The sequence below is a fragment of the Sinocyclocheilus grahami genome, unplaced genomic scaffold, assembly GCF_001515645.1.
Source record: "Sinocyclocheilus grahami isolate Dianchi unplaced genomic scaffold, SAMN03320097.WGS_v1.1 scaffold50.1, whole genome shotgun sequence".
NCBI lineage: Eukaryota > Metazoa > Chordata > Actinopteri > Cypriniformes > Cyprinidae > Sinocyclocheilus > Sinocyclocheilus grahami.
The window spans coordinates 1320114-1334133 of record NW_015505229.1 but is presented as its reverse complement, the minus strand read 5'-3'; the positions used below and the strand labels follow the sequence as shown (position 1 = coordinate 1334133).

Genomic DNA, 14020 nt, shown 5'->3' with positions numbered 1-14020 from the left:
AAACGAGGCATTTGTTGCATCCAGTGTGGACATAATTATGGATTATAATGACTAATACTGTCTTTTTACACGTTGCATCACGCCACGTAAACATAAAACCATATCTGCATTTGTGATCGGAGAAATGACAAACAACAAGTGCTACTCTACACTGCTCAAAACTCGCGTTTGAATCGTCAGTGGAAAATTCTTTAATTATAAAAAAAACTTACTTACAGTCTGTGACTCAGAACAGCCGGCATAGTAGTCTACTCTACAAGGATCAGGAAACAGTCCTCCATAAAATGCGCTGGACACATCTGAATATTTGGGTTGAACTGTTCTGTAACAGTGTTGTAAATACAACTTAACCACTGATTTGTAGTCGTGTCCTCTTTTGGAATGCCAAACAAAATAGTTTCGCTTTCACAACGAAACACATGGCGGGTTAGAGTGAGCGGAGGCCGGCTTGAGTGAGCGGCGGCGGGCGAGCTTGAGAACGGTGCAGCCGGCGGTTTCGACGAAGGAGCGTCCGGCGGGCTTGCGGCAACTACATGTGGCGACCCCGGGCTGGACTCCGCTTCGTCCACGGTGAAAGCCGATCCGGCGATCCACAGCGCGAAACTGATGTATTTTCTCAGCGACCAGTTTGAATCAGCTCCAGGCATGACGAAGCGGATATCATCCTCTTTTGGAAGACCAAACAAAGTAGTTTCGCTTTCACAACGAAACACACAGCGCCTTCACGACATGGTGGCGGCGGCGGCGGCAACAAGAATAAAAGTTACGCCTTCTTTCTTTGCGTGAACATTTGGGTGGTGTTATGCAAATCTTCCCACATCGTGACGTAGACGTGGGGGCGTGTTAGAACGAGCCGTTTTAGGTAGGCGTGGTTGACTCTTAACTTTTATAAATAATATCTCTTTGGATTTGCGACTTTAGTCTTTGCAACTTTACAGATCGTCTTTATGCACCAAGAGCTTGTAACACTCCAAAGAGAAAGGAAAAATTGAAATCGCATCATATGACCCCTTTAAAAAAAACAAACACACATTTTTAATTTCTGAGGTGACAAGGAGCAATTATAAAGTGTGTACTATTGAATGAAATGTGTACTGCATAATGCATACAACTTCAAATGGCATTTAAAAAAAAAGTGGCCTGTATTCAATATATAATAGTAAGCCTAGCACTTCATTCCGAACATAGCCAAGGGTTTGACTTTGAATGGCTACAACAGGCACAGAGAACTTGCATGCCAGAGTCATGCTGAAGGAATGCATGAACAATCCGCATAACAGGGCCTTGCGTTAATTTGCGGGAGCCTGCCGAAATGGCAGGGGCGTCACTCTCAAGGCCTGTGGAAGATGCTAGAGTTGTACTGCATTTGTGATGAAGGGTTGAGAGGGCCCTCTTGCCCCTGTGACATGAACAAGATGCAGCATGTGTTGCTCTCCCTGTGGAACATCCCCTTGGGAAATTTGGATAGGCTTTGTATTGCAAACAAGTCAAGCTTTTCTACATTTAAAGAGAAAGACACAACCCACAGAAAATAACAAAAAAAAGAACATGAACTAACCATCTGACTTGCGTATTGAAAGAAACATGGTTTATGTAACCTTTACCCTTTCCAATAAGATCTTTACTCCAGAGGCATCATGAAAAAAGCACCATAATGTTTTATAATAAAGAGGCTCAAGACACACATTCGTTGCCATAGTGAAGCCTTGTATCTACCATTACAAATACTTGTGGTGGTGAAGCTAAAGTAACTCTAACCCCTATTTAAGAGGATATTTAGTCTTTGCAGAACACACACCGCAACACAGAGCACACAATGTGCCAAGAGAGCGACTGCTTCAGGGTTTGATGTTGCTGTTTACCAAGCTCATGGTGGTCAGTATTAACAAACAAGCACAAAAATAAGGCTTTATGTAGATAGATTTACACTACTTATGAACCAGACATGACTTCTAAAAATAAAGAAATGCCTTGTTGCCATTTCAAGCAAGAAGCAGTAAGGAAAATTAGCACTGCTTTTTTATTTTTAGGATATTTATTAGTAATTGCTATTAGTAGTTCTATCAACAAATGAAAACGTTTTAATAAAGACGAGATGTTCAGAGCTCTACACATACATTTTTGTGTAAAAATTGATCGAAAGTGTGGGTGCAAAACTACAAAATTAAACTAAAATGTCTTTAACTTAAATAGGGTGTTAAATGGTCACTGATTATTTTTGTAGATTAAAAAAACATGCCACTTTATGTAATGAACATTATGTTATATAACAATTTTAGAATTCACATTATAAAATCGCACATCCCGCAGCAGACAGTTGTCGTACAGCTGAAGTCTCCCTGGCAACTAACAAACAAAACCAGCTCAGGCATATCAGTGAGAGTGAGACAGGCCGCAAGCTAGCACCACACTTCTGTCTAACCAGAGAACGAGACGTTCCCAAGAATTAGCGAAACACTGGCCAGTCCAAAGGGAAAATACTATGGTTTCCAGCAAAGATTTCTAACGAACACAAGTGCAGACAGCGATAGATAAGAGCAGAATGAATACAATAAAAGCTTTTGAAAATGACAACATATTTAAGATTCTGTCAGAGGTTATGCATGGCCTCTCAGGTTTAGTTAAAACAAAAGATCATCGGCTTTGGCTTGTGTGCACGCGTATGTGGACAGAATCAGGGGGAGGAGGATTTTCATGGAGTTTGAAGTTTAACTAGTAGATTGTTTTACGGCCCCCCTGCACGGGTCAGTGCAAGAGCGACTGGCCTCCCACTAAACACAAAGTCGCACCAAAGAGACGAGATGGAAATCATGCAGTCAAAATGGTCAACTGACAACTAAAGTTCTTTTTTTTTGCATTTATTACTACAAAAACGTTGCTCTAAGACTCCAGATAAATGGGTAGTTGACATCCAAATATTTTGGAAAGGTTGACGTCATGTGGTGCAACTTGAAATACTTAATCTAAAACCATTTTAAACAACATCTTGCTATTTGTTTTTTAATTATTATGCATGCCCTCATATTATTTGAGATATACCATTATACTATTTATATTATTATAAATATACTTTGTAATTTATTTGCCACATTGCAGAACTACTGAATGTAAAAAAAGGGAATAAACTGGCTCTTTAATATAAAAGTTAACCAATTAATGGCATTTAGATATGAACACACTTGCGGCTATTTAGCCAGCAAAACAACTTTAAATTAATAATGACATAAGTAATAATAGTCATAAAACATATAAACATATATCAGTTATTGGCTATAACTTCAAACTAACACATTTTTTAACATTAAATATAATGTTTTGTATCAATTGTGAAAAGCAAGACATCTAGACATAACAATGGTCTGCCGTAGACTCCATTGCCAGCTAAATATGAGGAAAAAAAGAAAAAAGTCTGGCTGAATTGCCAGAACTCAGTCAGATTTTTGCGGTACAAATATTAAAACTTCAAAAACCTGCCAAACACTAGTGAGCAAGCAACAAGTATATCCTGCAAACTCTTGATATCCAAATAAATGAAACACAGAGCAATCAATCAGTCGCTCAAAGAAGCAGCAGCCAAACTTCCTAAGAAAGCTGTTAGTATAACTCAAATGATGGTCCCTCCTGCAGCTTGAAGCAAAAGTTGAACTTTTCCATTCCCTGTAGAGGTTAGACTGGGTAACTGTTTAACCATCATCCATCTTTGAACAATGAAAGCCAAAGCTCAGACTAAGGGTATGCTTCCACCTCTCCAAGGGCAGCTCTCATTAGCTTGATATACAGCGGGCCTAACAAACTCTTTCTATCTGAACACATTCAACCATCGCTGCTAGCAACTGGCCTTTTGACGTCCTCAATTCCAGCATGAGATTTCACTTAGCAACCTCTGTGACAAATAGGAAAACTTTAAAAGGGATACGTTTACTGTGGGTTCACGTCTCTTATGAGACAGAAAATGTCAGTGCCATCCGTAACTCTATAACTTTTGTTAACATGCAAGGAAGTAGACAACCAAGAAAAATCTATTGTATCACAGTAAGTTGAAACTGAAAGGTGGGGCCCTTGTATGATTGAGAAAGCGCCTTTGTGTAGCAACGATCAGCCAATTAAAAGCCAACAATGCTTTTTACCAAGTCCACGAGGTGAGCGTTTAGAGATAGGGCTTAGTACGCCATTGTTAGTAAACAGGCCCTGTCTGAACGCACAATAACACCACACCAGCACCACCCAAAACTTGCAGGGTCAATGAACTTCGATAATATGCAAGCCTCGACATGCAACAACAGAACTCGCACTGAACTTAGTCTTAATTTTATCATCACTCATGATTGTGCCATAATTTAATAGACTTAACTGCAGACTGACAAAAACACAGTTGCGTGAGTTCAAAAAGTTCCGCAACTCTTGATGGCACATGCTCAGTGAAGGTTCATGCTGCATGTTTGTATGCAATCTGGCAACTTTTAAGGACAGAGCTGCAAACAATTATATCAAACTACCACAGCATTCTTGTCTGGTGTCCATGGCTTTTAAAGAGAGCATTCCACTGCTTCCTTCTAGTTACCCACTGGTGTCTACATTAAGACGAGTACGTTCCCTAGATAGAGGTGTACACTGTCAAGATCCTGAGGGAAGGCTAATGTGCCAAAATAGCAGGACAAGATCTTAAAAGGTATAGACCATTTTTGATTATGAAAAATGAATGAAGACTAATTAAGTGACGTGACGTGACATGTGGCCAAGTATGGTGACCCATACTCAGAATTAGTGCTCTGCATTTACCCATCCAAAGTGCACACACACAGCAGTGAACACACACACACACACCATGAACACACACCCGGAGCAGTGGGCAGCCATTTATGCTGCGGCGCCCGGGGAACAGTTGGGGGTTCGGTGCCTTGCTCAAGGGCACCTCAGTCGTGGTATTGAAGGTGGGAGAGAGCACTATACATTCATTCCCCCCACCTACAATCCCTGCCGGTACGAGACTCGAACCCACAACCTTTGGGTTATGAGTCCGTCTCTCTAACCATTAGCCACGACTTCCACGACTAATGCTTTTTAGCTTAAAAAAAATTATGTAAAAGTACATTAAAAAAAATCTTAACAGCGGACCACAGTTATACCCTATATTTCAAGTCTTCTTAAGTCAGACTGAAATTTAAGTCATTATTATGTGATAATCTTCCCCTCCACTGAAATGTTAAATAGCGCAACCAGACTGAGTCAGAGAATCAATCTGATTTGTGAACCGAATTGGTTGAACAGATCAGAGTCAAACAAATCATAAAATTCTCTAATAAACTTGTGAGCTTGGGGAGATGTCAAGATTTTCGGTGAATAAAGATGTGAAATATAGCACACTAATCATTTGGATCACTTTCATAATTCTTTTAACGGTGCTTTTGGATAAAGCTTAAACGCTTCCGTCCACACATCTACTGTATGCGCATGGAAAAGAGCGACCAGCACAGTCTTTAGAAATTCTTCTTTTGTGTTCTACTACGAAAGAATAAATGAAAGTCATACAGGTTTGTGATGACGTAAGGGTGAGTAAAAATAGACAACTTTAATTTTTTGGAGAACTATACCTTCAATGTTACAAGAAAAAGTCACGTATTGAGAACATGGGTAACTATCCTGACTGCTGGTGGGAATTTCCAACTTAACGGTAGGTTGAAAGATTCCTTAATTATTAGCAGCAGACATTGATTTGTCATCTTGGTTTAACTTTAGATCTCAACCAGACAGACTCGGTTCAAGGCCGCAGAGAGCTTCATTTGACAAACTTCTGACAGGATGATTCTACAAGGGGGATGTGACCTACAGAAGATCCCAGACAGGCTGTTAAAATGCAAAACTTAGCCGTGCCTTCCGCTTCCATGCCATACCCAGAGGAAGACAAAGCGCAGAGGTCTGCTTTATCAATCTAACCTGACTGAAGCACTGATTCAATGATTTAATCATTGGTTTCCCATACTACTTAACACACACTTTGTGACCTAAAAACACTCAAATGGATTCACACATCCAGGACAAGCTACAGGGTCCTGCGTCACCAAATATTCTTTTCATTTTTCTAACTAATTCTGGAAGTGACTCAAGTTAAAGCATCTAAATTCCAAGGCATGATGGGCCATATGAACTTTGGTGACATCAGGGTAATATTGATACTGCGATATCAAGCTAAGCAAAGCAAAGTCCACCATACGTCAATATTTGTAGAGGCACATTTCCAAGCATAAGCTGCATCATGTAGGCTAATGTACAAGTATACTATTTTACATATAAAGTCATTTTAGTGAATCCTGTTTTCATACACCTGCATGCAATGACCAGGGCTGCATTTCGCAAAAGCATTGTAAAATGGTTTCTACGATCTACTTAGGCTTGCAATGTTTGAAATGCAGCCCAGATGTGTAAAAGACAGTTTTCGAGGAGATTTCAAAACCAAAAAGTGGCATTTGCACAGTTTTGGATTGTAGAAGTGCTGTAATTCTCTACCCCCAAATTGTTGCAAAGCAGAATAAGGATTTCATGAAAGTTTAAGTGTTTTCACAATAGAGTATAACCCCTTTCATAGTGTAGCATAGTATCCTAAATTCTAATATGTGAATATCTAGAGTTGAAAAACTAAAGTTTCATAAATTTACAGCATGGCAGACTGATCAAAGGTAATTTGAATGAATATTTTGGCTTCCCAGGAGGAAGTGGCCTGCTGCATTGTGAGTCAAGGGGACCATAAAACAATTTTCAATTGTCCCAGATCCAAACCCACACCCAAAGACTAAATATAGATACATTACGGTAAGAATTATCCAAACGTTTGGTACGGAGTACATTCCAGTCAGCTGAGGACAATGTTGAAAATCTTGGGGAGATTAAGCCAGAGGATGAAAAAATGATAAAAATGTTCAATCATTTCTTCATTAAAATACTTCAGACTCAAACATGGACATTTTGAATGATGACAATGAACAAAGAAAAACAGCAACAAATGGCCACTCACTAAACGCTTGTTTCAAAGACAAAAAAAGGCAATAAAAATAAAGACTGACATTTGTGTTTACAATCTCATTCCTTATCCAGAATCTGAACCTTGATATCAGATACATGAATAATCGGCTAAAAGGCCTTCTGTTCTATTTAACAAGTTCAACATCTACAAAGAACACTGAAAGCTACTTGATAATGAAAAAAGAAAAACCTAAGGCGTGGATTTGCATATCACCATCGCGATAACCATCAACTTTCCCAGTAGGCGCTGCCTTTCAAATTTGAAATTATATCTCCAGTCACCATAACCGACTGTATAAATGAGCCAGAAAGTAACGGGAACGGCAGCAACAGCCTGCAAAGTGCTCGAGTCCTCACAGGAAACCGGCCAGACGCACATCACCATTAAAACTGCAGATGTGTGCTCTTACAAAGAGGTGTATGTTTGCACGAAGAACACTAGGCCAAGCCTGCACAAGAGGTTACCGGTGTCATATCCAGCCGCACAGCTGATGACCCAGTTTCACTGCAGACACCTAGGCCTATTGTTCCGACACATATAGCTGGCTGTCAACAACCAACAGAGGGAATGAAGCACAGCTGAGATATTTCTACAGCACTGGACTGATCATGGTGAAACTCTACATTGTGCACCATTTCAAAGTGATTTAGTAGAAATTATTCTTCAGAACTTTGTTCAAATTGAAACCGCATTTGCAACCAATTTTAATTCCATACTGTGACACATTTCTGGTATGCTTTTGACCGTGATTTGGTTGCTGCAGATCAAGTTTCCACCCAAGAGCATCTTGACGTAAACATTTTTTTCAAATGTATCATTTGCCGTAAACTTGCATTACCTGTTAAATGTTGGCAAGGTTTATGAAGGACTGCATTGCCTATAGCAGTAGCCTAAAATTTAGATTCTCAACTGCTTGATTGTTAATAACACATATGTAACTATATTATCACCCAGCTCTTTATATAAAGTTGGATACAAGTATGTCCAACTTGATCCATATACATACAATATAATCACATAGGGGTATAAACAGTATAGCAAATCTCAACTGCTTGATTGCTTGTATCGTTGCATAATGTAAAATATATTATTGGCCTGCTCTAATCTGCTAAATGGCACTATAAGACATGAAGATATTAAAAATATATATATTCTGTAACGCTGCTTTGGAGCAATGTATATTGTGAAAAGTGCTCTACAAATAAACTACAATGCCTAAATGGTTATTTGACTATTTCATATAAATGTTAACTAATCATTATATCCCATCCAAGGTGACGTGAGCCAAAGAAAAAACGTTTCAAAGTCAGAGCAAGTTATTAGATTTAAGTTATTATACAAAGGCTTTTTCTTTGGAATAATGTGCACTGAGGAATCATGCAAGGCTATGAACATGTACTGATTTTTTAGCAAATAAGCTCAATTTTGAGTTCAAGTTGACGCTAACAATGTGTGTGTCTGGTGCTAGCAAGTAACCCAATTCCGCAAAACTCAACATGCACTGACGACCTCAGGGTAGGTAAAAGATGAACGATATGATGTCACACAGAAAGGGGAGAGTCAGGTCACTTGGCAGGTGTACAACAACAAAGAGAAGAGCCTTGCTAATAGTCTTGAAAGCACGTACACACACATGCACTCTTAGAGGTAACACGGTGCTTCCTGCACATGTCAGGCATCCTCAGATTTACACTAATGAGGCACTTTCAATCTTTGGTTACAGCTGACAGACCAACTAGTTCTTCTTTGCTGAGAAATTACATAATGCCTTTACTGTAGAACAACAACGAGTCTGTCGAGCACAACAATGAGCACGGTGAACTGTGGCAATGACTTAACTGGAAAAGCCACGTCACAAGTGTCTATCTAAAGCTAATTGGTAACACTTTACAATAAGGTTCTATTAGTTCATGTTAGTTAATGTATTAACTAACATGAACAAACAATGAAAAATACATTACAGTATTTATTAATCTTTGTTAATGTTAGTTAATGAAAATACAGTTGTTCATAGTTCATGTTAATTCACAGCGCACTAACTAATGATTTTAGACTAACCTTTGATTTTAATAATGCAGTAGTAACTGTTGAAATTAACATTAACTAAGATTAATAAATGCTGTAGAAGTATTGTTCATGCTTAGTTCATGTTAACCAAAGTAGTTAACTAATGAACCTTATTGTAAAGTGTTACCAGCTAATTTTAATCATGTTACATTTGTGAAGTCAAAAACCGAATATTAATACACATAAAAAGCGTTGGTTGCACAGCAAAATTTGGGGGCCAACAGGAGGCAAAACACTCTGAAACATTTGTGTGGTTTTCCACAGCACTGCAAGAGAATCTGGACAAAACACTTATTAAAATGTGAGTGTTTCTTTCCATAAACAAACTACTAGAACATACTTCTGCTGACTGCTAAAACCAATCAATCAAACTTCATCTAACCGATGACGTTCTTCGTTGTTCAAAACTGAAACGGCATGCTGTACATGCGATTCAGCAGCTCTTCCTTTAGCAAACTAAATATCTGGCATTTCTGGGCAATCGACGGATGTTCATGAGAACAGTCTTGTTGGTTGAGTCTAAAAGGCTGGACTTTCCTCAAGTATGTGCTGAATCAGAGAACAAGGCCACAGTTTCTGTCTGCCTGGCCGCTTTTATTAATAAAAAAAGGAGGCCCAGGAGACTTATGTGATATCAGTCGCTGACGGAGACACTCAATAAAACTGGAAAAGCTCTTCTAGAGTCTGCAAGTGCTCAAAAACTGAGCATTAACTGAAAGATTAGCAGGTCGACTCCATTGGGAAAGACTGGGTTTATATTAGATTTCTATTGATTCCACATCAGCACAATCCTCCGCACGTCTGGAAAACATTGAAACCTACAGCCTCCATTGGGAGAATTGGGCTTCCTGGGATCTGTGTGTAACCATGGAGCTCTTTGATTACTAAAATGTGGTGAATTGACCAGTTTATCCAAATACAATTCAGAGAAACCGTACCGTGTCACAGAATACAGATCATTCCATTTGCCTAGACGTGGCTTTTCTGCCTTGCTTTTAAGGAGTGTTCCAGGTTCAATACAAATTAAACTATCACTATGTTGTCATGACAACAAAGCTGAAAGACTAGATATACATTTAGATCATTTAGTGTGATTCTTTTATACTAGTTTCAAGTTAAAATGTATTATGTTAAGTTTTGTGGCTATACTGTAAATATAGTGTGTATTAATGTTTTACTGCCTGAACCTGTGAACTGCTATTGTACGTGACTTTTAAAAACCAAAATTAAAAAAAAAAAAAAAAACACCTGAGGGGAAGTATTGAAACTATTTTCTGTGGTGATCAACATCACAAAGCCATATGCTGGAGATAGAGCTTAACTTATATTGAACATGTAATAATCCTTCACACTACCGTTCATTTGGAGTCAATAAGATTAGGCTAAGTAATTCATACTTTTATTCAGCAAGGATGCATTAAATTGATCCAAAGTGAATGTTGCTTGTTTGAACTTTCTATTCATCAAAGAATCCTGAAAAACAGCACAACCATTTTCACCATTTTTATGAAGCAGCACAACCATTTTCCAAATTGACAATAATAATAAATGGTTATTGCGCACCAAATCGGCATATTAGAATGAAGTGACACTGAAGACTGGAGTGATGATGATGAAAATTCAGCTTTGCATAACAGGAATAACTTTTTTAAATATTTTCAAATATATTCAAATAGAAAACAGTTATTTTAAATTGTAATAAAATTTCACAGTGTTACTGTTTTTACTGTTTATTCAAATTAAAAAAAATGCCTTGGTAAGCGTAAGAGATTTCTTTAAAAAAATAACACACACACAAAATTACACTAAATACATAGCATAGGCAGCTGCAACAACATACAATACAAGTGTGGATATTTTATGTCATTCCATAGGCCACTGCTGACTGGAGGGCAAAGTACAGTGAGAGCTGCTAGAGGCTTTTAAAATATTCAGTTCTGATACGCAGAATCTGAAAATTAAAACTTCAAAATAAAGCACGTACCACATACCAAAAAAAAAAAAAAGAGCCAAGTTGGAACCATTATGCAAAACTAAGCTAATCATGCCTTTTTTGGTCAATGATGACCACCAACATAGATTAGATTATGAGTGATACTGTGGTGCAATCTTTCCTAAATGATCAATCCCCCAAGAATTCTAATCAGTCAACTCATTACTGATCTCGACAGAAAACATCTACCAGAAAGAAGCTAAAATTGCATTCTCTGTAATGAGATACAGATGAACCCTCTTGGATTTCTTCTGGCAGTGGTTTCGTCTCCATAATCGCTAGCGGACACTTTCACTGTTTTGACAACTGCATTTCGAGAAATTTGGATCAACAATAAAAACTTGAACTGCCATTACTATTAATATTATTTTCTATATTCCAGTTTTCATGTGTGGTTCTCATTAAGGTGGCAAATACCTTGAGAGTACTGAGGAAATTAAAAACATCAGCAAGGTTATTCGATTTTAGAGCTGGCCAGTGAAACAAGATTTCCACAAGCAATTCCAAAAGGAGCAAAAGTGCAGCATACAGAAACCTTTAGATCAGTTCTCAACTGGTGAGTCACGGACAATGCTAAATGCAAATAATAAAGCACAACTATCATGCATAGCTACTATAGCAAATAAATAAGCGTGTATTTCATGTTAACATTAAAAAAAAAAAAGCGTCAAATGTTAAGGATTTTTTGTTAACTTTTATGCAATAATCTATGTTAAAACTTGATGTCTAATACAAGTCCTGAAGTAAAACCAATTGAGAACCACTGCTTTAAATGAATAATAGAGGAAGGCCAGGAATGACAGACAACCAAATACAAAACACACCCTTGGAATTCCAAAGCTTCTAGACGCAAGAGCAACAATCTAGGACTGTGGAGTCTGGGAAACACACACACAAAAAGCGTATTTTCTAATAACAATATGCAAGGCAAAATCTTATGTTTACTAACAGCCTACTCTGTTTCTGTCGTTTTAACAGGCTATGGTTTCCTTCAACTCAGATACACTAACAACACATGACATAGATAGATAGTCAAGTCCTGGAATCTGATGAGATAACTGCTTTGAATGACAACTTTGAAGAGGAAAGGCTCAGGATAAATGTGAACGCCTTCTATTTCAGGCCACAGAGTGATTAGAGTAACAGCAGAAGTTCAAACCGAACTATTGATATAAACATACTGCTGAGGTGAGTTCAGCTCAACATCAAATACATGTTTGTTTGTCCCAAAGACACCTGTCACCCAGTAGTGTATAATTCAAACAGTTTTGTTTAACTAGTTTATTTAGTCTAATTATAAAACCATCTTTCTTTCAAGATCAGAACAGAGACAAAATAAGGTAAATGACTAAAGAAAAACAAAAATACATAAAAGTCCACATAAATAATTGAACAACTAAACATGAAATAAAAAAGTAGTAAATATATAAATATACAAAAAAAATATGTAAATAAAAATATTGCAATTAAAATAAAACTGTCACTGATTGCTTGATATGTTTTGGAACATGATAGTTTTCTAGTTGGTCTGAAACCACCAATTTGTTATACCATCTTAAAGGAGGTCAAGCTAGTTTTTGGGACATGGTAGTTGGTAGACTAGACAATAACTGCATTTATATGCAGCACAATTTTATGATTATTAAAAAATATGATATGTAGTGTGACTAGTGACGAAATGCCATATTTTGACTATTTACTGCCGTAAGAAGACTAAACAATATACTGACTTCTAGAAATATATACATAGAATTTTTCTGAATTTTATTTACAATAATAATAATAATAATGGTTATAAGTGAACAAAATCAATATACCGACGAGCCAAAGTATCTTCGTTTATTTAGAAACACACTGTAAATACAATAATACTTGCTTAAGCATCTTCACTTTTTTTTTTACCCTAATCATAAAAAAAGATTTTACGTAAATATGACACGCAATCCAGTTAAAGACCAGCCCGGATCAACTAGAAACCAGCTCCCATGTTCCACGCAGTTATGTGTGGATCTACCAGCAGGGGTTAACATCTAACTGCAGTTAAGAAGTTACATTAAATAAAACATCTAATACATGATCTGCACCCAAAGCAAAAATCCTCGGCACCAGGTGAGCCGGTGTCCATTAGCCTACGTTACAATGACTTCACAGCAATTCTAGTAGAAATGCAAGGCTCTCTTACCTCGAACGCTGCAGTGCTCAAAGCGTGCTACCCTCGTTCACTCTCATTCCCTTTAAACGCTCACAAAACACCATCCAACATTGTCTGCTTGGGCTGGTTACCGCAAACACGCACGCCGAGCTGTCCTTCTATTCCACTAGTTGCACAATGAACGTCGCGAGACAAACTACTTTGTTACAGTGTTGCGCCACGGCGTTTGACTGGAGCGAAAACGTTCTAAAATATATCAAAAACAAACCGCTTGTTACAGTTTTGGAACTTTTATTCCGCGCTGCGGGTTTTAGACGAATGCAAAACGGCCTCAGAATGGAGAGACACAAATCACTTGTTACACTGTAGCAGCTTCTATTCTTCTAGTCCGCGTGTCTCACAGGGCGGGACCAGCAGTGAGGTGTCTCTCTTACAAATCCTGACCCTGTCTGTCGCATGCTTGACTGTTTATTCATTCAACGAGCTTGAATAGAACATTTGTTCAAAGTCATTTCTCGCTCTTGAAGGAGGTGTTAACGTGCATGGATACTGATTTTGAGGAGTTATTCAAATTATATGACTATAGTTTTAGGCTGTAGTGTAGGTCCAGTGTCATTTAAATGCTTTTATTTGTTTGATTAAAGGATATTTATAAGCGATGACTGTCTAAGAAGCCATGCAGCCAATAAGATTTTTGTCTTATGTTTCATATTGAAACGTATCCAATGCCCAATGTAAAGTTATAAAATGAATAAGACTGACCTCGTGTGGACAGTCAAAATGTTACAAC

The 14020-nt window shown here is 37.9% G+C and overlaps 1 protein-coding gene across 1 annotated transcript in view; it reads right to left on the bottom strand.

The window, feature by feature from the left end:
* Window positions 1–13630, bottom strand: part of LOC107583139 (A-kinase anchor protein 13-like) — a 111722-nt gene extending 98092 nt beyond the window's left edge. The window contains exon 1 of the mRNA XM_016269253.1: window positions 13261–13630. The gene's annotated coding sequence lies outside the window, so the exon portion shown is untranslated. The remainder of the gene's footprint in view (window positions 1–13260) is intronic.
* Between the last annotated feature and the right edge of the window lie 390 nt (window positions 13631–14020).